Source organism: Equus asinus, unplaced genomic scaffold (assembly GCF_041296235.1).
Source record: "Equus asinus isolate D_3611 breed Donkey unplaced genomic scaffold, EquAss-T2T_v2 contig_193, whole genome shotgun sequence".
NCBI lineage: Eukaryota > Metazoa > Chordata > Mammalia > Perissodactyla > Equidae > Equus > Equus asinus.
Window position 1 is genome coordinate 1,281,545 of NW_027224842.1, and position 27,960 is coordinate 1,309,504.

The following is a 27,960-nucleotide window of genomic DNA, read 5'->3' on the forward strand; positions in this document are numbered from 1 at the left end:
TTCACATTTTTCTCTAGACTTCATCATTGCTTTGCTTTTTGTTTGCTTAGTTTTTTAATGTATCTATCATCAATTTGCCTCTAAAGTCTGCACAGTATGTATAAATTCCCTCTTAATACAACTAGAAAAGCAAACCACTCGGGTATTCTGTTCCGTTCAGCCTCAGAGACAGTATCTCGCCGAGCCCCAGCCTCCTGCTCCAGTCTGAACAGCTGCTTCCTAAGCCTGCTGCTCACCCTCTTTACTCACCTCAGCCACAATTCCCTTAGACTTTTTGGGGATCTGTCCCAGCTCCTTCCCCTTTCTTGGCTTACTCCCTCATTTTTGTGAGGGCCGTTCTCAGTTTCCTGAGAAAGGGTGCCTGGGAGGTAAAATTTCAGACTGTGTGTGTCTGAAACATGCCTTTCCACCCTCAAGCGTGACTGGCTGGGTATACAACACCAGGCTGAGTGTTATTTTCCCCGAGAAGTTCGAGGGCCTTGTTCTCCCAGCTTTCGATGTCGCTGTTGAGAAATCTAGGGATATTCTGATTTTTGACCTTTTGTATGAAACTTGTTTTTGCTCTCTGGAAGTTTCTAGATGTTTCTCCTCATCCCAAGAGTTGTACAATTATATTTCATTGTGCATTGGTGTGTGTCTACACTGACATACAGTGCTAGGCACTCAATGGGCTCCTTCAATCTGGAATTCAGGTCCTCCAGTTCCAGGAAAATGTCAAACTATTTCATTGATCATTTCCTCTCCACTATTTTTTCTGTTCTCTTTTTCTGGAATCCCTGTTATTTGGATATTATACTTCCTAGACTGGTCCCCTTAATATTCTTATCTAGTCTCTCCTCTTTTATCTCTCTCTTTTTGCTCTAATTTATGGGAGATCTCAGCTTCATATTCCATCTTTCTAGTGAATCTTACATTTCTGCTCATATAGTTTTTAACTTCAAAGAGCTCTTGTTGTCGTTCTCTGAATGTTCTTTTTTGCATAGCTGTTCTCATTTGGCAGAAAAAATGCCTGGTCTCTTTGAGCATATTAACACTTGCTTTTAAAGTTCTTTCTCCTGGATCAGCCCACGGCCTCATCCAGACAGCTTCCTTCCTGTGCTGCTGCGGCCCCTTCTTCCAGGTTTCGGGCTGTCTGCAAATGTCTCATGGTTCTTGGCCACTGGTTCTTGAATTAGTATTTTATATGCTTATTTCTAAAATAAGCTCAAAAAGCTAGAAATTGTCATCTCCCTACCTTCACTGATTTTCCTAGTAACGGCCTCTATCAGCGCTTTCTACACCAGATTGGTATGAGGGCTATGTCTGACTCTGATAAAACTATAAACTCCTCTGGGGTAGAGAATGTGCCTATTTGTCAGCTCCTCATACAACGCCTGACACACAGCAGGGACAATAACTGCTCGATGGACCCAGCTACTGAAGACTCGTCCTCATTTTCGCACACATGGAATCATCACAGACTAGGCAACAGCTGAATAGAATCTCAATTTCCAACCCATATAGAAATTACCCTGACAGTATGCAGGAGGAGGGGACAGCAGCCATAAAATTTAGACAGTGCTTTACAGTTTGTAAAGGGGCTAATATCTCCTTTAATATTACAGATACCTAAGCAGCCTCTACTACTCCCATTTTACTACTGTTACCTCACTTCCAAAAACATGCGACTCGAAAGTTAAGCCATTCCAAATCCTGGCCACATACCTGAAGGCTGGCCATGTTCCAGAACCCATCCAGGTCTGCACAGGTGGTATCCTTTTTGCCTCATTTGTATTCCAAATTGTCCACCAGTTCTTCAAGCCGTTTGAATATTTCTGCCTTAAGGAGTCTTTTTTGACCAACTGCGAGGGGAATAAGATCTTCTGCTAAGGAAAAGATGAGATTTTTAAAAGCTAGAGAACAAAACAGGACCTTGATTGCAAGTCAGCCAGCTGATAAGACGACCTCACCCCAAATATCCTGGGGCTTCCAGAATCAAACTCTTACCTTAAAGCAAAACAAAAAAACATCGACTACAAAACTTTGTCATACAAATACTGAGCATTAACTGTCTGCTTCTGTTCCCACTAAAACGTAGCAATATTCATTCTCATATATGTTGCTACATAGTAAACAGCATTCTGCTCACTTTGTATTTTACAAGAATTCAACCTCAAACAACTCACTGTACATCAGCATCTAAGGACTTCACACAGCACACAAATGATTTTTTCTAAAAAGCTTCTCCAAATAAGATTAAGGAAATATCAGAAAATTTGTTCCATATTTATTTAGGTCATTTTCATTCAGAAAATATTTTGCATAATTAAACAATACTAGATATAGATGTCACTCAAAAAGTCATAAAAAATCTAACAATAAATAGGCAAACGTTTAACTCCCAGGAATGATTGCTAACATTCTAATTACTTACACCTTATAAGTCATCTACCATTTTAGCACAGAGATACTAGTGAACGTATGTTGAGAAATGAAAAGTCTTGCTATTTTGATTAACAAAACTATAAAGTTCGGCAACACTAGATTTTTGTTTCAGATAAATGTAGACATATTAAAATAAACAATGCAGAGCCACCCTGGTGGCCAAGTGGTTGGGTCCATGCACTCACCTTCAGCAGCCCAGGGTTCACTGGTTCAGATCCTGGGCCCAGACCTACACACCGCTCATCAGGCCATGCTGTGCTGGCATCCCACGCAGAAGAACTAGAATGACCTACAACTAGGATATACAGCTATATGTCAGGGCTTTGGGGAGAGGGAAAAAAAGGAGGAAGACTGGCAACAGATGTTAGCTCAGGGCCGATCTTCCTAAAAAGAATAAATACATAAATAAAATAAAATAAACAAAGCTAAGACAAAAAACATAAATGTTCCCTCCCCTTTGTTTGGAATCTATACTTCAAGCTTCCTTTCCCACTCAAGGCAGTCGGTCAATATTAATTCCTCTCTTTCATATCAGAGAATCTTTCTAAAATTATGACATGTTTCAGCTTTACAAATGTTTCTCATACTAATATCTAAGTATTAGCAATATGACACTTATACAATAGCGATTTTCCAGAGCTGATGCTTATTTTATGAACTGTGATATATTAAAATCCATAAATACAAGTTGATATCCTATACATGTCCATCTTTCTACACCTAAAACTTACGTGGATGGTTAATGCCAAGAGCAACTTTCCAAGCTAATATTTCTAGTTCTTTCCGTTCTCATTTATCAGAGATGAAACAGAAAGAACCAGACATGCCTGAGTTCTGTCTTTACTTCTGGTATTGCCCATGGAACTGAGACCAACCCAACTGCCCAGAGTAAGTTGAAGCTAAACCCTGTAAGACTGGAATTACAGTGTCAGGGCCTCACAGATTCTAATTAGTAGGCTTTGCTTGTCCAAGGGCGGTAGTTCTCAACACTGGTCAATTTTGCCCCCCAGGGGACATCTGGCAGTGTCTAGAGCACCTTTGTCACAAACCAGAGGAGTGCTACTGGTCTGGGACGTTACACAACATCCTGCGATGCAGAGGACGGCCCCACAACAAGAATTATCCAATCTGAAATGTCAGTAGTGCAAGTTGAGAAACCCCGGCCCAAGATAAATTGAATCTGTCTCTTTATAAAAAGCATCTTAGCAGGAGAAACTGAGGATAGTTTTTTTTTCTTAGAAGAAAAAATTAGCTGTTTATATCTAATGAAAACTTAATTAATGAGAAAGGAGACTTGTCTTAGATCCGACATTATTTAGTTGGGTAAATTGCTTATTATCTCAATGTCTCAGTCCAACAACACGGTGGACTAGCTCATCTCTAAAATCCCTTACAATCATAAAACCTTACGTTCTACAAACAGCTGAAGTGGCTCTGAAATATACTCATTCATAATAGAACAAATGAGTATTAAAAGTATAGGAAGATAATATTTCTCCTCTATTTGATTGTCAAAGCCCAAAAAAGTGGTTAGTACTGTATTGGAAAAGATGTGAGAATCTCCTTGCTACATTCACTCAAGAACATAGTATGTCATCATTTCCTGTGTGATGTGGAGCGTTGGGGCCTTTCTCCAGATGCAGTCCTCTGATCTGTGTCCAAGGCATTTAGGTGACATGGCTTTTAGGTTCCCAAACAGGAACTCTAATTTTCAGTCTTCATAGTTGGAGAAACATAATCCTATCTTATGATTTAGTGGGCCAAGGAGCCTACCATCATCTCCCTCTATCCTTCTTTTGTAAAATAAACATTAACTTAGTTTCTTTGTTTGAAAAAAAAGGTATGATAAAATAGGAACTCCCATATTTTGCTGAGGGAATGTAAATTGAGGTCTTTATTTATTTGCACAGGAGAGGATTGAAAAGCATCCAGGCTTGTTTTTTGCAGGCTTGACAGTAATACTACCAGACTGAACTCAATGGAAACAACCAGCAACAGGGACCTACTAAGTAAATCGTGGTGTAGCCATACAATTGGATACCATGCGGCCATTAAAACACACACAAAAACAGCATGAGAAAGTTCTTAAAGGACTCAAATGGAATATCTCCTACATTTAACATTAAATGAAAACAGAATAGTATGCTACTGTTTACATTTAAAAAAAGTTTATCTACATATGCATTATGTATCTCTGGAAGAATTCACAAGAAATGAATAACACTTGCCTCTGTGGAAGGTTCGAACTGTAGGGTTGGGAGCAGAGTTGGAAAAAAGGCTTCTCACTTGTACCTCTTTCTATCTTTTAAGTTAGCAACCACATGAATATACTAGCCATTGAAAAAGATTTTTAATTTAAAAGATAAATAAAAATCACTCAAGGTCAGTTTCCTCCTAATTCATCTACGTATTATATTAAGGTTAAAATAGTTTAATTTTGGTTTTAAATGTCTAGACATTAATACAAAATGCTTACACTGGGAACAAACGCACAGACCTGAAATGCAGCACATGTCGCTGCTGAGATGTCTGATCCTCCTTTATTTCAAGTGATGGGACTTCTTTTATTGGAAAGCCATGTAAATTTTCAGTAGTAGTTTCATTTTTATTTAAGACACGATCTATAGATTAAAGAAAACATTACATATACATTTCAAAGCAGCAACTCCTATAACGACATCCCCCACAAGACAAATTTCTTAAATCCTTCAATTTTTTCAACATTGAAATTTAAAATTGTAAATAAATTTAAAATTTAAATAAAATTTTATTTCTGCCTCAAAGATTTCATTCATCAGATCTCCTTTTACAGTGTCTCTCAATGTTCTTCATCTCTTGAAATTTACATTTCGGTCCCCCTCTCAGTCTGCAGTCCTCATTCCAGCTCTGTTTCCAGATAGCCCTCCCCATGCTTTTCCGTCTCTTCTGACCCTGAGATCACACCCTGAGCTACATGGTGAGACACATGGTGGAAAAGACTCTAAACGATCTCTGATAAACCATAACCCAGAGAAACAAGTAAAAAATTCATGAAAATACCATACCTGTGCTCCCAACTGTCAGAGAACTCAAAGGACGGCGTAATTCGTCGGAATCTTGATGTACTGAAGTTTCACTTTTGTGTGCCAACATTTCTTTTGTTACTTCTGGAGCCTCATCACTAAGCAAGAGCAAAAATACACTTCGTAAAACATGAACCCATACATCTCACTGAAGGATTTCAAAATTATGTTGTTTTTTAAAAACATGGGATAAAATAGAAATATGTTTCTGTTTTTTAAAACATGTCTAATCTAGAGGGAAAAACCGTAAACACCTCCAGCGGGAAGGCCCGTCTCTGCCCCCTGTGATGAGATCCACAGATGCAAAGCCCTCTCAACCGGACATACACACTTAGGAGTCTCAGATGCCGCAGAGCAGTTCTCGGTCAATCTGCCGCCAGCCAGCCTTTGGAAAGCAACCTTGCCATTTCTTGTAAAGATTCAAACTGATTTTTTCTCCCCACTTTACAAGTTAATCATTTTGTCTTTTGAGATAGCTTTTATAAAGTAGTACTCAGTAAAAAAAACACAAACAAAAAAATCCAAACCATGTCTGAGCTGCAGTATAGCAATTTCTTCTTTCTAAAAATTTATTTCTAAGTGTTGCAATTAAGTCACTTCTTAAAAGCAAAAAAAAAGCAAATTGAATCGTGAAAATAATAATGCACAGAAAATATCAAATCTGTCAAATACATTATTGTATCCTTCTGAAAAATTTTTTGGAAAGGTCAAATTTTCATGATTTATAATGAACATAGTTTACTAACTAAATAACTTAAAAAGCACAGGCCAAATTTAAGAAAGGCATTCGTTCTCCATGTCAGCAAGGAATTCATTCATAACATCTCATTCTGTCACTGGCTGTCAAAGTAGCGGTGCTTGTTGGAGTCTAGGTGTTACGTCATAGCTCTTCAGACCATCTGGTGGCCGAAACAGAAAATCTACTGGTGCGAAGGATGGCCTCCCTTTCACTTCTGCAGGATTTGTCTCAGGTAACTTTTCCACTTTGGATAAGACTCCATCTGGATCCCTTCCGTTTGTCACACTGGTTTGTGATTCCAAAGTATTTACTTCGCTATCAACTTTAAAAGACATGACCTGGATGTGAATAAACAGAATAGAGTGAGAGTCTCTCTTCTTGGGATATATTCCACCAATTTTTTAGGCCCGAAAATGTGAAAGTTAAGAGATATGTCCCACGTACATAATTTAAGAAACAAAAACAAATACAATTAAATGTTTACATGGAGTCAGAAGACCAGCTACATAAAACATTGCTATGGTCCAGAAAGAGGGAGAACCAATCCATATTAAAAAAACTATATAATAGGTTTTAGGTATTACCAAAAATTAAAATATATGAAAACTAAGGTGGAAAAATTCACTCACCTAACAAATACGTATCTTTTTACTTAAATTATGTTGATAATTACAAAGGTTTGAGAATCAGAAATCCAATGTTTATTGGATTACCAGTATTGTCAAGGACAAAATCTTTTTTAATAACTTTGGATTATTATAAATAAGTTTATCATATGAGCAAAACTATTTTTCAATGTGGCACAGTAAGATTAACCATATAAAATGTGAAGCGTATTTTCTTTTTCAAGTCAATTTGTTATTTGGTAGTTTTTTTTTTTACTGTAATATAATTGGCATACAACATTACATTAGTTTCAGGTATACAACATGATTCAATATTTGTATATTGTGCAATGATCACCCCAGTTAGTCTAGTTAACATCCATCACCATGCACAGTTACAAATTTTGTTTTCTTGTGATGAGAACTTTTAAGATCTACTCTTAGCAACTTTCAAATATACAATATTATTAACTGTAGTCACCATGCAGTACATTACATTCTCTACTTACCTATTTTATAACTGGAAGTTTGTACCTTTCAACCACCTTTGCCAATTTAATCCACTCATTTCAACATAATTTTTAGAGGTTTCTACGTTTCTGAGTTTTAATGAGATACGTATTTCTACCCGGACTAGAGTTTAAGGGTAACACTGTGCTTGAGGCCTGTGTGGCTGCAAAGGTAGACACTAGCGATAATCCTTAAGGAGAAAACCAACCTTGAGGGAGGAGCTGTGAGGTCCAGCTGCTCGCCTGTGAAGATCACCCTGTACTGCCTTCCTTGGAGGATCTATGTCTGATTTTTGGTAAGAACCTAGCCAGGTTTCTTACACTTTGGCATAACTTTGTTTTTTTTTTTTAAGGCTAAGGAATTATAGCATGGATTATAAATTAAGGGATTGGGTCCTCGAAATGGTGGCTCTTTTTGAAGACTCTACCAGGCACTATGCTAGATGCTGTCAGAAACGTCAGGTGATTTCATTCTTGAAACTACTCTGTGTAGATATTACATGTTACAGCTGGGAGAACAAACTCATAGCTTCCCCAAGATTATATAGCCAATTGGAAGCGAGACAATAGGCAAACTCAGGCCTAGCTGAATCCAGAGTCAACGCATTTCACCCACTGCACCCATCTCCTAGCCGATGCTCACATGAAGGTTTCCGTCAGCTGTGTTTTTATTTTCTCTCTTCTGTTAACCAAACTACACATTCTCTACCTATAAGGTTTTAAAGATGAGACACCTCACAAACCATAACAGTAAACCCTCTTGACGCTTCCTTGTGCTTCAAGAGGTTTTCACACACGTGGAGGTTAACCTCTTGAAGCAGTTTTGTAAGCTTAATTTCAGCTTCATGAAAATAAAAATGAGATTTTCCAAATGTCTAGAAATAAACAGATACTTATACTCTACCTTGCCTGGTTCTTCTTCGATCTTTTTGGCAGGCCTTCCTTGATCTGGTACTTTTCTTTCTGTTATATTATCTAAAATAAAAATGACATAACAGATCCATTTTGACTAGATAGAAAATTCTGCATTAAAAATGCTAGGTAAGGAGCCGGTCCAGTGGCATAGCAGCTGAGTTCATACACTCCACTTTGGTGGCCCGGGGTTTGCTGGTTCAGATCCTGGGCATGGACCTATGCACTGCTTATCAAGCCATGCTGTGGCAGCTGTCCCACATATAAACTAGAGGAAGATGGGCACAGATGTTAGCTCAAGGCCAATCTTCCTCGAAAAAAATTAAAAAGTACTAGGTAATTTGGGAAAGAAAAAAAGGCAACAATATGAATCTATGCCTTAATGGATTTTATGATTAAAAGTCATTTTAAAATATCCTATTTAAAATACCCTATTTAAATACGATAAATACAGATAAAACTTCCTGCCAAGTATAGGATATCTGTTTACAAAACCAAAGGTGCTAAAGTATTTTACCTTTTGCCTCTGACTATCAAATGCATATTTATTATAGAAAATCAGGAAAAGCAAAGCGCAAAAAACATCACCCCAGAGGGGCTGGCCCCGCTGCGCAGCAGGTAAGTTCACGCTTCTGCTTTGGCAGCCCAGGTGCTCAGATCCCGGGTGCGGACCCACCCACTGCCTGTCGAAAACATGCTGTGGTGGGTGTCCCACATATAAAGCAGAGGAAGATAGGCACGGATGTTAGCTCCGAGCCACTCTTCCTCAGCAAGAAAGAGGAGGATTAGCGGCAGATGTTAGCTCAGGGCTAATCTTCCTCAAAAAATAAATAAATAAAAATCACTCAAGATGACCTTACTCAGAAATCATCACTGCTGACAATTCAGGGTATGCTTTTCCAGTTTTTTTCCTATGTTCACATATTCACATACATATTTTAGAATTGTGATCACACTGTTCAGAATTTGACCTGTTTTCTTTGCCCACTTAATACATCCTGGACCATGTCATGAAGTGTCTTTCACAGGATCGTTCTTAAACGCTACACTGTATTCCACCAAACAAATGGGCTGTAATTTACTGGGGCCATTAATCTTCACTTTGTGGCGCTGCCCACCGATGCACATGCTTCACCGATTGAGCGCCCACTGTGTGCTAACTGGATGGTGGGGCACTGAACCTGTCTTCGGGACCTGGAATCTCCCGTTTCCTCCTCGCCTACTCAAAGAAGTACACGATGACTTTAAAAACTGAACACGAAAAACCTCAGGGACCAGAGCATTCTACTTCAGCCACTGATGAAGGAACAGTTCTCACCACGTGCCGCTCGCGTGGCCGGCACAGCCAAGGCTGCTCCCGCAGAGGCTGCACTGGCGGTGCCTGCCCCCCAGGTCTGCTTCGCTCTTTGAGTCATCGACCGAGTGGTTCTCACGCACGTGGGCATTGCAGGCTGCCCTGCTGCGGGAACCATGAAATTAAATGCTTTCGGTAATTAGTAAAGCATTGTTGCGGCAACGTCAGAGCTTATAATAATAAGCTACCTTTTTCTCGTTGGACGCTTTCTTTTCAGAAGTTTGTCTTTGACCAGATCGTGTTGCTCGAACATCACTCCTATTAATGATCTATTGAAAAGATTAGGTGGTATGTGATTTAATTGCTTGATGAATCAAATTACCACATTTTCAATCGGTATTTTGACCCCTCATCTGAAATCTATTGTAAATGACCCAGCAAAAAATCCACCACCCCAAATAAGATGAGATGAAAAAAGTTTTCCATTATATAGATTTCCTTACAAACTTTTTGTAGAATCCTAGAATTTTGAAAATGCTAATAGCCTAAGCTATTCTAAATAGCTGACTATAATCTTCTGAGAGTCCTTAAACATACCAGCATGTTTTCGCTTCAAAACTTTTGAATTTTGTCTGGAAAAATCTTCTCCTGGATAGAAAACTCTTCCCACAGTGCACTCTGCAACTTCCTTGGAGACTGCATTCAAAGCGCCACCGTCTCAGTGAGGCCCCATCGGAAGCTCACCCTGTACCAGCTTCAATACTCCCCATCTGCCTTCTTTTTTTTTTTTTTATTTCCCGCATAATACTTAGGACCATCACATACTATATATTTTTCTTTTCATTGCCTATCTCACATGTAAGCTCCATGAAAACAGGGAATGTTGCTTTATTCATTACTATATCCTAGAGCCTAGAGGAACATGGCAGTGACTCAATTTATTGAATACGTGAAACGGAGCCTTCTCACCTGATAAAGAGACATGCTATTTACCTCCTTGCCCACTTCACTTTATTTTAGTAATCGTCCTATTAACTTTGTCCATAATGGTGTTCTGAAGACCCGTAAGTTTATCCCCCACCCTACGTGCTTTATATCCCTATCTGCATTTTATAGTGACATGGATGCATAATAGAGCCCAGTAAACAAACAGAGTGACACACAGAGTTGGTATAGATCTCATAAGGGATGTTTGGCAATGAATATTTCAAGTGAGTACTTCCTTAGCATCTAGCCAAAACTGCTCTATGTCACCATGCCAATAACAGGGAGTTTGGTACTGTTAACTCTAGTAAAATAATCACTCTGATTGAAGCTGATAATAGATTTAAAATGAATTTACTTACTCTGAGAAAAGGAGCACGATTCATCATTTTAGTAACAATTATCTACTATCAACTTCACCCTAGTCAGCTCCATTTGGGCTTTGGCCTTTGACCTGGCAATCCATACAAGATGGAACAGCATTAAAACAATCAAAAGCAGACAAAGTTAAAAAAATGAACTGCCATAATTTACTTCCATGTCTCATTACAAAATAAAGTCTCCATTTTAAAGTTAAATTTTACCCTTAGTCATCCAACCCTTAATCATTTATGGCAAAAAGATACTTGCTAACTTAAATTACTCTCTTTTCTGGTTCTGGTTTGATTTAAATTATGCTTAAAAGCCTCAAAACTTACTCATATTTCTCAGTGAGCACAAAGGAGAAATTTCATACTATATTTTCCAGGTATTAGAATCCTTGTTAATATGATGAACTGGAAATATTTGGAAGGGGTCAATGAAGAAACTAGAGTATTAAGATCTCTTCTCTCCTGTTTATGAAAAGATACTGCACAGCTTACTTTCTTAGCTTTGACAGTTTGCCTTCAAATCCAATGATTGTGCACTTGTCCTCTGTCCATAAGAAAATGGAGACCTGATCACAAAGCAAGGAAGAAATCCAGCAAGAGAAGGATTGATTAAAAGTGATAAGTTATTTATCAACTCTAAAATTCCTGAAGAAGCACAATCAGACTTCTTCTGTAGATTAGAAGCCACTTGCTTCTCCAAATCTCAGGGAAGATCTAGTGCTGAAGAAACGAGGCACAAAGTAAACAATATTCAGCGATGGCTATTGTCTAAGTAGAATAAAAAACTACTGGTGAATCGTATTATTTAACACAACAATGTGTGTCTTTTTCCCCCTACATATAACACTTTGTAAATAGCTGTTTACAGTTTAGACCAATGACTGGTGCCTTACATACTCTTGAGAAGCCAGATTAAATTCAGCCCCTTCCAAGAGGTCTTCTCTGATGTTCCTCCAAACAGAAACAATCTCGCCCTCCTCGAACACATACACACCATATTTTTCTGTATCTTTCCACCTTGAGCTACATTCTACTAATTTTGGTCACTTCCACCTTATCCTAAGGTCACATGCAGAGTAATCAAAGGTCTCTCAAATCAATGACATTCCTGAAGCAAACAAAAACAGGCGATATCTTGAGCTTTTATATTATTCAATTCTTATTTAAATCAGGAATGAATACACAGCCAACAAGAGACGACCTTGAAAAGAGCAAATCACCAGTGACTACCTAATTTACAAATCCAGCTGCCTGTGTTCAAACTTCATCCCCCTTAACTCATGGATCATTCTCTTCTTTAGATCACCCCTCCTCCAGCTTCTGTCCTGTTTTAGCTCTCCTGCCAATCTGACCTATCACTGGTACCTGACTTCTGCCCACTTGAAGGTGCTCTCTAGACCTCACTCTTTCACAATGTGTATATCTTTACTGGAGTGGTCTCATTTAGCCCTACAGCTTAAACCCCCATCCATACTCCCAATATCATATCCTAAATCCACCACTCAGCATGGATCTCCGTCCTGATTTTCAAATTTTTATTCCCAACTGCCTGTTATCCAGATGGCCCAAATGAGCTGCAGAAAAAGCAGGAAAAGCATTATCAATATGCACCCACTTAGGCATGTTCCTTTTCCTGGCTTCCACCCCTCTTTTAGCTGCAGCACAATTTATATGGTTGCTCAAACTAATTTATCTTCAGAATCATCTTATCTCCGACTCTTCAATTTCCTTCACCCCTCACCATCTGCTTGGTCCCCGTCAAATTTATCTCCTGAGATGTCTCACACCTGTTTCTTCCTTTAAGCCCACTGCCCCAGTCCCCTTATCCTGTCTCATCTATTCCATCACGACAGTCTCACTACAGTCTTCCTACCTATAAGTTCTTCCCCTTCCAGACTACGATCTTCCAGCCTAGGGTAATCTTCCTGAATTATTAATCTGATCATGGTACAAGCTCATGTATAAGCCTCTCTTGACTCTCCGCATCCGACAGGGTGGACGCCAGATCCTTCGCCCGGCCTTGCCCGTCCAGCCTGGCTCTGACTGCTTTGCTAGTTTTATCCCGTGTCAACCTACCTATGGCTGCACCGAGAGACCTCATCTCCATCTTCTGAACTATTAGGATGTCACTCCCAGCTCCTGCCAACTAGCTAAGTGAATAAAGGGACTACAGGGAAAGGGTTGTTTTAGTCATTTAAACTCTCAAATAATCGCTTCTTGGCCTCTTGGCTAAGATCAAGTATAATCTCTTAAAGAAAAGTCTGGTTAAGAACTATTCCTGAATATCAAGTTATGATACTAAATTTACCTTTTTTGGTTGGTGTGCTGGTATTCATGAAAGAAAAATAGTCTTATCATGTCTATAAACACCCACTATAAATGGTCATCGCTGAAGGTTTCTCAATTTTTTCAGTCGCTTTTCCTCTAGGTATTTCTGGAACATTTGTCTTCGTTGATCACTTAGAAGAGACTTTGCTGATCCTAAGCAGGGGGGAAAATAGCATATAAAACATTCAAATAAAAAGTTATCCAAATGTCTAAAATACCATTATCTAACTTCAACAGCTGCTAAGCAATACTTTCAGTAACTTCGTATTGATTCCTTAGCACGCTAACCACACAAGTCATTTCAACCCCTGTTCTTTCAAAATTTCTCTCCCTTTTGCCTTCTCTTGTTCACAAATTAACTGCTTGCCATCCCCTAGGCATCCATTACTTCACTTTTAAATTAATTAACTTCTATGATCACCCACCTCCAAGCTGACCTCCAACAATTCTCACCTCCTGGTAGTCATGCCCTTGTGTTGTCCCCTCCACACAGAATAGGGCTGAGCTGTGTCACCAAGAAAAGTGTGGGAATGATGGAGTGTGGCTTCCAAGACTGTATCATTAAAGACAGTGCAGCTTGGCCTTGCTCTCTCTCAGATCACTTGCGCTGGGGAAGTCAGTGGCCATGTGGAGCCTTAAGGAGATTCAGGCAGCCCTGATGGGGATTTTTAGGCTGCTTAATTTTAAAACAGTTTATGATGAGGATTTTTAGGCTGGTTACTTTTAAAACTACAGATAAGAAGCAGGCTCCAAGGAGTGGAATTTGTTTGCCCTTTGATCAGAGGCAATTGCATTTGTAAAGGAAATCTTCATGCCTCCCTTTCTGGAATTTGTTTGCCCCTTGTTGGGAAAACATTTACATTTCTAAGGGAAACCTCTATCTGTGAAGATGCCTCCCTCTCTGAGCCAGGAGGAAGGGGGGATGGCCTTATCTTTGGAAACTGTCTGGCAACCTCATGTAACTGACCCCCCACCCCAAAATCCTCCTTTGTCTTTAGCCGAGGATAATATTTGAGCGGTGACTTCTGCCATTTACTCAATCCGGTTTGATTCTTATCTAAAAGTTGTGGGACCGCCAAATGGCCAGACCAAACGGGCACTAATAAAGAGATAACTCACACACCTATGCCTTAAATATTGGCCCCAACCCTCAGTTCGGGGCAGCGGCAGCAGCAGAAGCTCCGACTGCCCATGGGTCCTGTCCCCATGCTATTCCACACTATTCTCTAAATAAAAGAGCACTACTGCCAGATCTTGAGAGTCTAAGAAATCTTTCTTTCGACTCCTCGGCTCACCGACCCCGCGTCAGCCCTATGGAGACACCACATGACGAAGAACTAAGGCCTCCTGCCAAAAGCCAGCATCGACTTGCCAGTCATGTGAGTGAGTCATCTTGGAAACAGCTCCTCCAGCCTCAGTCAAGCTTCAGAGGCATCCCTGGATGACACCTTGACCTGTCAGATTCCTTATCTCCCACCTGTGATTCTCAACTCAGGTTTCTACTATGTATTTTCATGTTTATTTAAACTTGTTTGAAAAATGTCAGTGGCTACTATGTACCAGACATTTTTAGGAAGTAAGAATAAGAGAATTTCTGCCCCTGAAGGGCTCACAGTATCGTGGGGGAGATGAGCACAGTTTCAATTTGGTTTAGCATGGAATGAAGACTACGAGAATGCACAATCGAGAATCAGTATAAACCTGTCTGGGGAGGTCAGGAAAGGCTTGTCAGAAGAGAGAATACCCGAGAAGGTTTCTGAAGAATGAGAGTGCGTTTGCCCACTGGGTGAGGGTTTAAAATAATCCAGGGAGATGACTGCACAACTCAGTAAATTTACTAAACAAAAGGCATTTACTTAAATGGGTGAATTTTATGGTATGCAAATTCTACCTCAATAAAGTTGTTTAAAAGAAATAATCCAGGCAGAGAACAGAAGATGCGAAAGCTCAGATGATGAAGTGGTTAATCATCGATGAAACCCCTATATCCTCAACTTCCCTGAAGTTCCTCTTCCCTTCATCTCTTGATCTAACCGTAACCTGGCTCTCCCCTGAAGACAACGCTCCCCTAGTTGTCCTCTCAAGTGGTTGACTGTTTTCTTCTCCCACAAAGGTCATATCACTGGGCCTGAAGCGGGCCGGGGTGGGGGGTGGTCCCTCATTGCTGTTTCTCAATTATTTCTTCCTCTTCACTAAAACAGCCCAGCTTTATATTTCACATCATCAGACCATACTAGACAGCACCCTGACTTGCCATCTATAGATGGCAAGTTCTTCTCTCAGTATTTTACAACTTAGTAAATGGCCACTCCATTTTTTTAGTTGCTCAGGCCAAAACCCTTAGAACCATCCTGACTTTTCTTTATCAACCTACATCCACTCTATTAGGAAATCCTATTGGTTCAAACTTCAAAATGTAACCAGAATGAAACCACCCAGGGTTGCCGTTCCCACTGTGGTCAACCATGAGCTAAATTATTGCAGTTATCTCCCAGCTGGTCTTCTGGAGGCCATGCTGGTCACCCTACCATCCGTAAGTGATGCTTTAAAACATAAAGCAGATTATAAACACACTAATCCAATAATGGCTTCTCATGTCACTCAGAGTAAAGCTGGTCTCCCTGTAAAGAAGGCCCTTGGGCTGCATATTTCACTGGTCCTGGAAAATGACAAAATTGAAGCAGTGAACATTTAAACAACTTGAGACCTGATTTAGCTACAAAACTTCTATTTTAATGTCCCTTATCAATTAATCTTGTCAACACTTATCTTATTCAAACTCCAGAAGTCAGAACTTACAACACTCCACAAGCGAATGGAACTTTCACAGCCTTTACCTTAAATAGGAAGTATTTAGTCATAGAAAATATCAAGTTATTTAGAATGGTATTTCAAAACTCCATTCTTCTGGTAAGTTTTTTTTTTTTTTTGATGTGGAAGATTGTCCCTGAGGTAACATCTGTTGCCAAAGCTTCCTCTATTTTGTTTGCTGGATGCTGCCACAGGCTTGAGGAGCAGTATGTAGGTCCACACCCAGGATCCGAACCCACAAACCTCGGGCCGCAGAAGCAGAGTATGTGAACCTAACCACCACACCACCCAGCTGGCCCCTGGTCAAGGATTTTTTAACCTCAGGTATTAAACCAACTTTTTTCCCCTCTTCAAAGCAGTTAAAATTACAATAGCTCTTTACTTACTTTGCCTCACACTCATCTCTTCTGGAATAGGCTCTTGAGATGTCTCCTCTAATTCAAGATTTCTACCTTCCAAGGTTGGAAGGTTGACATCCGTCAAACCAGAGTGTCTTTTTCGTTCATATTTATCATATCTGTCTGCTTTCTGAGAGAGAAAACTCTCCTCAGCAATTTTAGTTCTAATCATCTCAATACTTAAATCCTTTCTCAGTTGACTGGCAAAATGTGATGCAGCCATCCTGCCAGGGAAAAGAAAGGTAGACAACTTATATAGATTTTCATATTATTTAAAAAATTAAGATTCCAGTTCACCTCCTGCCCCACCTCAGAGCATTCTGAAATAAAAAATTTTCAGTACAAAATGGAATAAATATACGACACTGCAGAGTGGGAAGAAAGTTATCAAAAGATAGTACGATCTATTTTGGGCTTCTACATAGGGCCTTGCTTGACAGATGAAGTGAAGCCCAGGAAGCTGTGGGCCATAACACAAACAAGAGGCTCTAGGCTCACCGCACAGCATTACAAAGTGACAAGAGTGAAGGAAAGGAGAGAATAGGGAAAGTAAGTGAAGGACAGTATACAGAATCGTTTCCTAACCTTTCCCTGTGATGAAGGCAGGCAGCCTGGCATTTTTTCTCAAGCCAAAAAACAAAACAAAACAAACACACGAGATGCCTATTAGACAGACAGGGATGATAAGCAGGCAGTTGGATATACAAGATTGAGCAAAAGATGGGATTTTAGAAGAACTACCATGGTGATACAGAAGGATAACCATAGTTTGCCATTTGAGGGCATAATGAAATTATTTTCGGCCATGTGAAAAATCATATTGTTTACCTGGCCCATACTCTTTTCTTAGAAAGATTCTTGAGAACGTGTTCAAGCAAAACAAGGGAGAAGGACAAGAAACAGGATGCCATGTGTTCCAGGAAATCCTTCATTCAAATGAGGAAAAGAATAAAGGAAAGTGGAAAGTCTAAGGGAGTCACCTATGCAGCTGGTATAGAAAAGAACCAAGCCCAATGGGAGAAAGATGACTGATTCTCCACAAGTGTTGCTGGCTCAAAAGAAAAAAAAAGAAAGAAAAAGGGGAAGGTCTGCAATAGGAAGATAGAAAAGTTCTAAGCACACTATACTCTTCAACAACAAGAATAACTGAGACAGTCCACTAGAAAACTCCAGATAAAAGAAAAATCTGCACAAGAAATGCAACCCATTAAAATGTTACATGATTTTAAGCAATCAACAGAGTATATAAAAAATGAGAATTCTTCTGACCTGGATGCTAATAACATTCTCCTGTAAGAGCCCAGGGGAAGTGACAAAGGACTCTACTTTTCAGTAAGCATGCTCCTCTACTATTTGACTTGCCACCTCCTGCAAGTATTAATGTGCTAAATGTTAAACAATAAACCATTAGTTATTTTAAAATACTGCATAGGACTATGCTCCACAAAGAGAGACAGGGTGTGTGCAAAAGCTCGAGTTAATAGTAAAGGCGTGTTTAATTGTCACCTAAACCAGCACAGGTGGTTAGTGTCATTGCTGTTACACAGGTGAGGGAGAGAACTGCCAACAGGCGCTGGAGCTGGGATCTCAAGCCCCGCAGCCTGGCTCTTCACATACAGGACATCTAAGTTCCCCTCTTGGCTGAGTGGAGTTTCTTCCAGCTTGAAAGTCTAGAATGCCTTCGTCTTGCTTGCCTAGAGGTTCCCAACCAGGGCGGGTTTAGTTGTCGCTGGCTCTGGGAGCAGCTACTGGAATTGAAGGTCGGGGCCAAGGATGCTAAGCATCGTCCCGCCCCAGAGGCCAATCACGGCCCAGTGGTGAAACGCTGACTGCTGCATAGATTATGGCAACAAATACTTACTCTTCTGGAGGACGGAGCCATCGGCTGCGGGAAGGACAGGTAAGTGGTCCTAGAGGAGCCTCCCCCAAGCGGCGTCCAGCTCGCCACTGCCCACCTCAGACCCTTCCAGACCTTCTAGGAGGAGGCGAGCCAGCGCCCTTCCTCCAGCTCCCAGCACTCACCTTCCTCAGGCAGCCTGTCGCGTGAAACCTCAGTCAAACCAAAAGGAAAGGAACGCTCCCTGTCTGGAGAGCCGCCGCCGCCGCCTCGGAGCAGTGCCGCCTACACCTCAGCCGCCCAGAATCCGAACTTCCCACACCCAGCCTCTGATTGGAGGGCCTTTGAGCAACCCCTGCGGGAAAGGGGCCCGCCCCTTCTCTCCCACGAGGCTTGCGATTGGTTCTCTCCCTGTGCTATTCGAACTGATTGAAAGGTGAACGCACGGTTCAAAGGATGGGCGGGTACGACGGGATTATGCCTGAGGGGCGGGGCCGGGGCGCAGGTGAGGCGTTAGGGTCCCTAATCCGACCGGAGCTCCAGGGCCCCAGCATCCGAGGAAAAATGAAAGCGCTCCTCGGAGCAGAAGGGATTCACTGTTTGCAGGGCTTTTTAACGTCCTTATTTAGTCACACAAATACAGCACAGCTTATTGGAACGTTTTCTTCACTTAATATTTTTTAAAAAGGGTTTACTACCGCAGATTTCTCCTTACATCGCTTAGCGTTACTTTCCAACATCGCCAGGCTTTTTTTTTCCCATCCGCTTTTTATTGAGGTAAAATTTAAATACCGTGGAAAGGATTGATCTTTTAGTGTGTGATTTGATGAGTTTTGGTAAACGTAAACAGCTGTGTAAGCACCACCCAATCGGGATACAGAGTATTTCCATCACTGAGAGTTCCCTCATCCCCTTTCCAGGCGCCCACTGTTAGGCAGCCAACCTCTGCTCTGATTTCCATCACCACACACATAAAGGGGGTAGGTCCTCTCCCAGGTGGGCCTTCTTTCTCTAACCATGCTTTCCAGATCCATCCCTACTGTTGCGTGATCAGGAGTTGGATTTTATTGCTGAAAAGTATTCCATCGAATACTTTGTCTACCCATTCACCCATTGCTGGACATCTGGATTGTTTCCGTTTTTAGCGATTATGAATAAAGTTGTGTGGAAATTAATAAATAGAAACTTCATTAAATTGGAGTCTTGGGGCCCAAAGGCGGAGCTCTCACACCCTACCTTCTAGCAGAGCCCAACAGGAAGAAGACAGACTTCTTCTTGACCAAGAAGCTCAGCCAATGAGAGACTATCACAACTCAGCTAGTGAAACGCTGCTATACCTCTGGACTCCATGTTTACAATGGCCGTCCCAACTTGCTCTTCCTCCCAGAATAGAGTTTCTCCTCCATGCTGCTAGCGACTTGCACCTGGCTCGAGATGGTTTCAGACTTTGAACTGCAATTCTTTCCTGGTCCCCCATAAACCCATTTTTGCTGGAGAAATAACTGACTGTCTGTTTAAGGTCAACAGTTGCTATAAACATTCTTGTACAAGTCTTTTTTGTGGGCATGTTTTATTTCTCTTGGGGAAATATAGATGTGGTATTTCTGGGTCATTCTGGGTATGCTTAACTTTATAAGAAATTGCCAAGCAGTTTTCCAAAAGAAAGCTGGCACATTGTTAGGAACAGAGAGGGTCATGGTGCAATGATAAAACATTCTATTCGCCAAGCTAGAGCAATTTTAAACATGTATGGAGCTAATAAAATAGGCTCACTATTGATGAAGCAAAAATCTACAGAACTACAGAGAAAAAATGATGAATCCGCCGTTATCGTGAGTGATTCAACACACCTCTCTCAGCACTGATTGACCAAACAGACACAATTCAGCAACGATATAAAGAAGATCTCAACAAAAGAATTAACCAACTTGACCGAATGGACATTCAATAATCAGAGAACACATATTTTCCTTGAGCACGTATGGAGGAGTTACAAATGATCACACACTAGGCCATGAAGAAAACTTCAACAAACTGCATAGACTCAAGAAAGTTAGAAATTAAAAGCGAAAAATAAATTTAAAATCCCTGTGTAGTAACTTCTGGGTTTAAGATGAAACTTATGATGGAAAATGTAAATGTCTAAAACCAAAAGATAATGAAGAAGCAAATCAAGACTAGTGGGATTAGGTGCTTTGAAAGGAATTTTGAAAGAAATTTTAAATGCTTATATTAGAAAAGAAGAAAATCTTAAAATTAATATGTGTCCCTCTTAAGAAATTAGAAAAATAATAACTGAGTAAAGTCAAAGAAAATAGAAAGATAGTAAAAGAAAGTACACAAACCAGTGAAATAGAAAGTAAAGATACAATAAGAAAATCGACAAAGTTAAAACTTCATTCTTTGAAAAAATTAAAATAGATAAAACTCTAGCAAGATTGATCAAAAAAAGAAGACACAAACAGTATCATGAATGAGAATACACAAAGGGGACTATATGCGTTACTTATTCCTTTGTAGCAGATTACCCCAAAATGTGCAGCATAAAACAACCACCATTTTATTTGCTCTTGATTCAGTGGGTCAGGAATTTGGGCAGACCTCAGTGGAACAAGTCATCTGTGTTTCATGTCTGTGTTCTCAGCTGGGTTGGCTCAAAGGGCCAGGCACTGGCTGGGATGGGTATTGATCCCCTTTCTAATTCTCTCTTCTCATTCTCCCACTAGAGTGAGAGAATCCACGGCCGTCTCGCTCATCTTTGTGGACCCAGTTGCTGACTATCAAGTGGGGCCATTCTCTCCCTTTGGTTAGGCTTTCCTTCCCCAGCAGATTCTCCATTTGGTCTCTCTTGGACTTCTTTGCCTGGTAGCTGGGTTCCTTCTTGGCATATGTGGAAAGCCTCATAAGACCTCGATTTGGAAGTTCCATATTGGCAGAGGAGAAAAACAAGAGCTGGAGGTAAAGGAACTTGCCCACCTTCTGAAGGAAAGTAGACTGTGAAGAGGGCACTGAGTCTGTGTGCTTGCCTGTGCCATCTTGCACTCTCTCTTATTCAGGATGATGTGTAGTTTTACATGAAGTTTAGATCTCAGGAGTAAATATATAGTGTAGTGTGCACTGATAGAGATTACATACAGGAACTTTGATGGAATTTAGCAGGGTGCTGGAATATATCTTTAAAGTGGTTTTACTGTACCAGAGGACATGATTTTTTTTGCGACTCTGATAAAGAAATATTTTGAATGATTTCTTCTTTTGAAAGACGGCGTGCTCATTACCATTGCCTTGTCACTCTTGCTAATTTTTGTTAGTGTTTCCTTCTAGTCGTTTCTCAAGTATTTCTTTTTGGCTAAATTATTTGTTTATCTATATAAAGCTAAGGGGGTTTGTTTTTCGGTGTGGATTTTTTAGCAGCTCTTCCTAATATGGGAAGGAATTTAATAGTGAATTTTTAAAGTAAAGGCCTAGTGCCCATAGGCACATTTTAATGTGTGAATTCTTTATTAAGTATGTCTTATAAATGTTGATGAGGCAGTGTGTTAAAATAGTCATTTATTTTTAACTAACCTAATTTTTGTTAGAAAAGGATTGCATCATTAAAAAAATTAAAATAAAAAAGCTTAAAATGAAAATAACAAAGTCTCCCTCCTCTTCCCAGTTTTCTCCTCTTCTCCCTAGGCCCTAACTCATTTCCCAGAAATCACCTCTGTTAATAGTTTTTAGTTTAGTTTTATATCATATTTCTTCAAGTTTTATCAAGTTTATACAGAATCTATTGATATTCCACTCTGAGGGACTAAGAATTTATCATGATTTAACTCCCCTTCCACCTCTGGATTATATTGTTTATATTTTTATTTTCTAGTCATTGCCTTATTTACTCTAAATAGCATATATAAATGTTTAATTCTTGATTTATCAAATTTACTATGGATTCAGTATCCACAATGAAAGGCAAGAACACTACCCTTCTACTCCTCTTCTCTCTAGTTACCTCCCTATTGTTCTCAGTTATGTTAATATTGTCTGAAAAATACTGTGTGATCTTAATTCATGTTTCCCCTTTTCCATTTTTCCATTCAAGCAGTAACATGCTGTGAATTTTATTGCCTCAGGAGAGGCACAGGGCAGGGAGGAGGGCAGAGTTAGCCAGTCAAATGTTTGCCTGTTTTACTTGTCCACACACCTGAGCTCAGCGAGGAGCACACGACGTTCAGGAGGACGCAGGGGCCCTGGAGGAGCAGGGGCAGGAGAGGCTCCCCCGTCGGAGGTCCGCGAGGGCCGGAGCGGTGCTGAGAAGCTACGTGGGAAACAAACACTGCTCCATGGTGGAGCCCTAGGAGGGGCAAACCTCAGAAAAGGTAGTGGTGTCAGCTATTTGGGGAAAGCAGGACCCTAGCACAGGGTTCCAACCTCAGCTGAGACTCCCATGCCGCGCGTGGAGCCCCAAAGGAGCAGAGATCTGCTGCGCTGCAAAGAGTCATTCATGGAGGCTCCCGGTTACCCGGGTGTGCAGATCACTGAAGCCTGGGGGGCGCCCTTCTCTCTGAATATTTGGCAACTGCATACCTTGGTGGGACCCCAGGAGGGCAGAGAAAGCCCAGGAATGTCTGTGGTTACATTTCCCATCAAGCAGGTCTTATGAGAGAGGTAGAGGGAGAAAGAGAATATTTCCCAGAGGTGGAAATTAAACTGAAATGTAGAAAATAAAGTGATATTTCTTATACACTTGAATTTGTTGGCTGAGATACCCTGCCACGTAATCTTTAAATTGCCAAGATTTATGAGATTTACTTGCTGTTCTGTAATATAATTATTAAATCTTCTGTGCTTTTGACATTGTTTGACACCCAAAAGTGAAAACCAATACACGGCATGTACAATATTAAGATTACATAAGTATTATTCACCGCAAACCAAACATTGCGATTGAACTAATTTAGAAGGAAACTGAAGGCTACGACATTAAAAGTTTGCTGCTTAAATTTTTCTTTTATTTTTTCTGGTTGTACTTAGTTGCCACCATTATGTACAATCTGATGTCTTGGTTTCCCATTTTTGGCCTGAAGAACTTCAAGTAATTGTTTTCTCGTGGGGACACTGAATGGTGACTTTTTAATTTCCAGATGTCTTCATTTTATCCTGATGCTTAATTAACAATAAGGCTAAATTCAAAAAGTCTTTCCCTAGACCTTTGAAGACATTACTGCACTTTCTTCTATTTTCTTACTTTTGTCTACTTGCTCTAAAATAGATCGAGAGAGGTGAACTGAAGGCTCCATCTCTAGTGGGTTTCTATTTCTCCTTGCATCTCCTACAGTTGTTGCTTGATCGATATTGATGCTATGTTATTTGGTGCAGAGATTTTATACCTTCATTGCAAATTCCCCCTTTAATATTATAAAGTATCTTGTTTTAATGCTTTTTTGGGTCTAAATTCTGACATTACTACAAGTCTGGCTTTGGTTTTTCTCTCAGGCCCAAATACTCTCACGAGGAAGCATCTTGAGGGAACTCCACTGATGGTTGCTCCACAGCCAGCTCCTCCCTTTGAATCCGCTGATGCTGAGCCTAGAGCTTATCTGAGGCTTCCTAGAAAGAACCTGGCTTGGCTTTGGTGTCCTGAGATGCAATTTCTTCTCTTTTGATTTTTACAGGAAATTTCAACCCATTTGCTTTCTATTTTCCAGGTAGTCCTCAAAATTTCTGGCACACTGACGAGACTGTAATCGTTTTCTACAGATATAGTTCTGTGATTTTGAAAAGTATCTGTGTTGGAATTTCAGTGGGAGATGAGAGAGTGGGGATTAATCATGTGTCACAGCGTACATCTTGACCTGGAATCTTTCCTGCAAGAGATTCTCAATTGTAAGCTCCACATTTATAGAAATAAAACATTGTTCAGTGCCCATCCACTTTCTTCTTCCCTCTCTTCCTCTTCAACATGTATTGCATGTGCACACAAAATCATTTCATTTAACACGTGAATACTTTTCCTTAAGATTCACTAAAACTCTCAGTGCTTGAGTTCTCTTTCCTTCCCATGCTGAAAATGTAAAATACTGGAGAGATCTGTCTGAACAACGTATCTCTAGTGAGCATTCAGAAATTTCACATGGTTTCCTTTGCTGTGCAGAAGCTTTTTAGTCTGATGTAGTCCCACTTGTTCATTTTTTCTTTAGTTTCCCTTGCCCGGACAGACGTGTGACTTGAAAATATGCTGCTAGGACCGACGTCAAAGATCGTACTGCCTATGTTTTCTTCCAGGAGTTTCATGGTTTCAGGTCTTACATTCAAGCCTTTAATCCATTTTGAGTTGATTTTTGCGCATGGTGTAAGGGAATGATCTTTCATTCTTTTGCATGTGGCTGTCCAGTTTTCCCAACACCATTTATTGAAGAGACTCTCTTTTCTCCATGGTATGCTCTTGGCTCCCTTGTCGAATATTAGCTGTCCATAAATGTGTGGGCTTATTTCTGGGCTCTCGATTCTGTTCCCTTGATGTGTGTGTCTGTTTTTGTGCCAGTACCATGCTGTTTTGGTTACTGTAGCTTTGTAGTATATTTTGAAATCAGGAAGTGTGATACCTCCAGCTTTGTTCTTTTTTCTCAGGTGTTCTTTGGCTATTCAGGGTCTTTTGTTGTTCCATGTAAATTTTAGGATTCTTTGTTCTATTTCTTTGAAAAATTTTGTTGGAACTTTGATAGGGATTGCATTGAATCTACAGATTGCTTTAAGGAGTATGGACATTTTAATGATGTTGATTCTTCAAATCCAAGAGCATGGAATATCTTTCCATTTCTATGTGTCTTCTTTGGGTTCTTTCATCAATGTTTTATAGTTTTCGGTGTACAGATCTTTCACCTCTTTGGTTAAGTTTATTCCTAGGTATTTTATTCTTTTGATTGCAATTGTAAGTGGGATTGCATTCTTAATTTCTCTTTCTTCTGCTTCATTGTTAGTATGTACAAACGCAACTAATTTTTGTACATTGATTTTGTTTCCTGCGACTTGACTGTATTCCTTTATTGAGAAGATATTTGCAAACCATATACCAGATAAGGGGCTGGTATCCAAAATATACAAAGAACTCATACAGCTCAACAAGAAAACCAACAATCCAATTAAAAAATGGGCAAAAGATCTGAACAGAGATTTCTCTAAAGAAGATACACAGATGGCAAACAGGCATATGAAAATGTTCTCAACATCATTAGTTATCAGGGACATGCAAATCAAAATTACAATGAGGTATCACCTCCCTCTGGTCAGAATGGCTATAATTAACAAGACAGGAAACAACAAATGTTGGAGAGTATGTGGAGAGAAGGGAACCCTTGTACACTGCTGGTGGGAGTGCAAACTGGTGCAGCCACTATGGAAAGCAGTATGGAGTATCCTCAGAAAATTAAGAATAGATCTACCATATGATCCAGCTATTCTGCTGCAGGGTATTTATCCAAAGAACTTGAAAATACAAAAGCATAAAGATGCATGCACCCCTATGTTCATTGCAGCATTATACACAATAGCCAAGACTTGGGAGCAAACTAGGTGCCCATCAAGGGATGAATGGATAAACAAGATGTGGTATTTATACACAATGGAATACTACTCAGCCATAAGAAATGATGAAACATGGCCATTTCTGACAACATGGATGGTCCTTGAGGGTATTCTGCTGAGTGAAATTAGTCAGAGCGAGAAAGTCAAATACCGTATGACCTCACTCATAAGTAGAAGACAAAAGCAATGACAAACAAACACATAGCAATGGAGATTGGATTGGTGGTTGCCATAGGGAAAGGAGGGGAGGGCAAAAGGGGTGATTAGGCTGACATGTGAGGGGATGGACTATAATTAATTTTGGGGTGGTGAACAGGATGTAATCTACACAGAATTCGAAATATATTATGATGTACATCCAAAAGCTATATAATGTTATAATCCAATGTTACTGCAATTAAAATATAAATAAATAAATAAATTTCAGAGTGTATATATATATATATATATATTTTTTTTTAGGCAGATTAGCCCTGAGCCAATCCCCCTCTTTTTGCTGAGGAAGACTGGCCCTAAGCTAACATTCATGCCCATCTTCCTCTACTTTATATGTGGGATGCCTCCCGCAGCATGGCTTGCCAAGTGGTGCCTTGTCTGGACCCGGGATCCGAACAGGTGAACCCTGGGCCGCTGAAGTGGAGGGTGCAAACTTAACCACTGTGCCACTGGGTATATTTTAAGAGACATTGCTGTTATGTAGCCATTAGAGAGTGGCATAATTCTGAGGGGAATCACAGCAATTTGTGGTCAGAATACAGAGCAGTATACAGAATACATTATAGTAATAAAAAATATATCAATAAGTTCAAAGTTTTGAATAAATTGCTTGCATGTAACTTTATTCTTATACTTTCTACACATCACCAGGTTCAAGGCATTTTACAGCTAGTGGGTGATAATATTTGCAATAAGTCAGTTTTTTCTTTATATGATAAATACACAAGCAGAGAGTTATATGTTCAATTTAACTATAAAGACATGTGATGTTACTATCTGCCTGATCTTAAATCCTCCTTTTGGAAGATAAATATTTTTTTATTTAATAGAAACATTAGTTCATCTACTTTGTTAGCCCCATCAGCATCTGTATTATCACTTTTCCTTTTGGAAATCGAATGGCTTGAGCCCTTCTCTAAAGGAACCACTTAGCATTGTGCAGACTCACCATGTGGTGCACCTGAAAGCCCAAAACCCATCATCATACAGACTTGTATTGGGCATGTCCAAAAATTTAGACAGACAGCTATCTTGTAGGTAGCAACAGGAAATAAAAGAGCTGCAAGACAGTCATAGTAAAAGGATGCTGGAAACGTTCTAGATCTTGATCTGGGTGATGGTTACACAGGTATATACATATGTAAAAATTCATCAAGATATATATTTAAGATTTGTGCATTTTACTATATGTCTGTTATTCCACAATAAAAAACAATTTGTGAATATAAATGAGAACCAATTTATATAAGCCTCTAAACTTTGCCCAATTATTGAATATAGCAACAGAAATTTTCAGAGGAGTACTAAGTATTAGAAATTTCCCTAAACGGTATGAAACTATTTTATGGTAGTTATTTTAGTTTCCTGCAATAAATTTAAAACATTCTAAAATTTTCAACTTAAGTTAAAACTGTACCATCAACCGCACAACAGTACAATGGATGGATAATCATGGGTATGATCACATTTTGGAACACTGTGCAGCAATGACAAGTAAGGAAGCACAGCGGCACTCATAAACATGGATAAACCTCACAAGTGCAAGGTTGGGTGAAAGAAACAAGTCACAAAGAAGCTATCAAAGGTAGTCAAAAGGAGCTATATCGTTATGCATGCTTACACAGGTGGCAAACCTAAAGAGATGCCAGAGAATGATGAAAAAAGCCAGTCGTTACCCCTCAAGGGAGGGAGGAGGATGCTGATATAGGAAAGAACCACAGATGGCGCTAAGGTACTGGCATCGTTCTGCTATGTTTCTTCACCTGGGGGGTGGTTACACACGGGTTTACTTTAGGATTGCTCTTTAAGTATAAAAGAGCCATACTAACAAGTAAAAATCCAATAATCAGCTATTTCATGGTCCAGAAAGCCCAGGGGTTTACCCTTTGGGAAACTGAAAGTAG

General features: G+C 39.9%; 1 protein-coding gene and 1 long non-coding RNA gene across 2 annotated transcripts in view; one reads left to right on the forward strand and one right to left on the reverse strand.

Moving 5' to 3' along the window:
- Positions 1-27,960, forward strand: part of LOC139039769 (serine/threonine-protein phosphatase 2A regulatory subunit B'' subunit beta-like) — a 56,029-nt gene that overhangs the window by 24,513 nt on the left and 3,556 nt on the right. The window lies entirely within an intron of this gene.
- On the reverse strand, positions 13,209-18,598 carry LOC139043196 (uncharacterized). The gene is made up of 3 exons (XR_011500262.1): positions 18,460-18,598; positions 16,426-16,661; positions 13,209-13,381 (listed from the first exon to the last, which is right to left on the reverse strand). It is a non-coding gene; the product is annotated as an uncharacterized lncRNA (long non-coding RNA).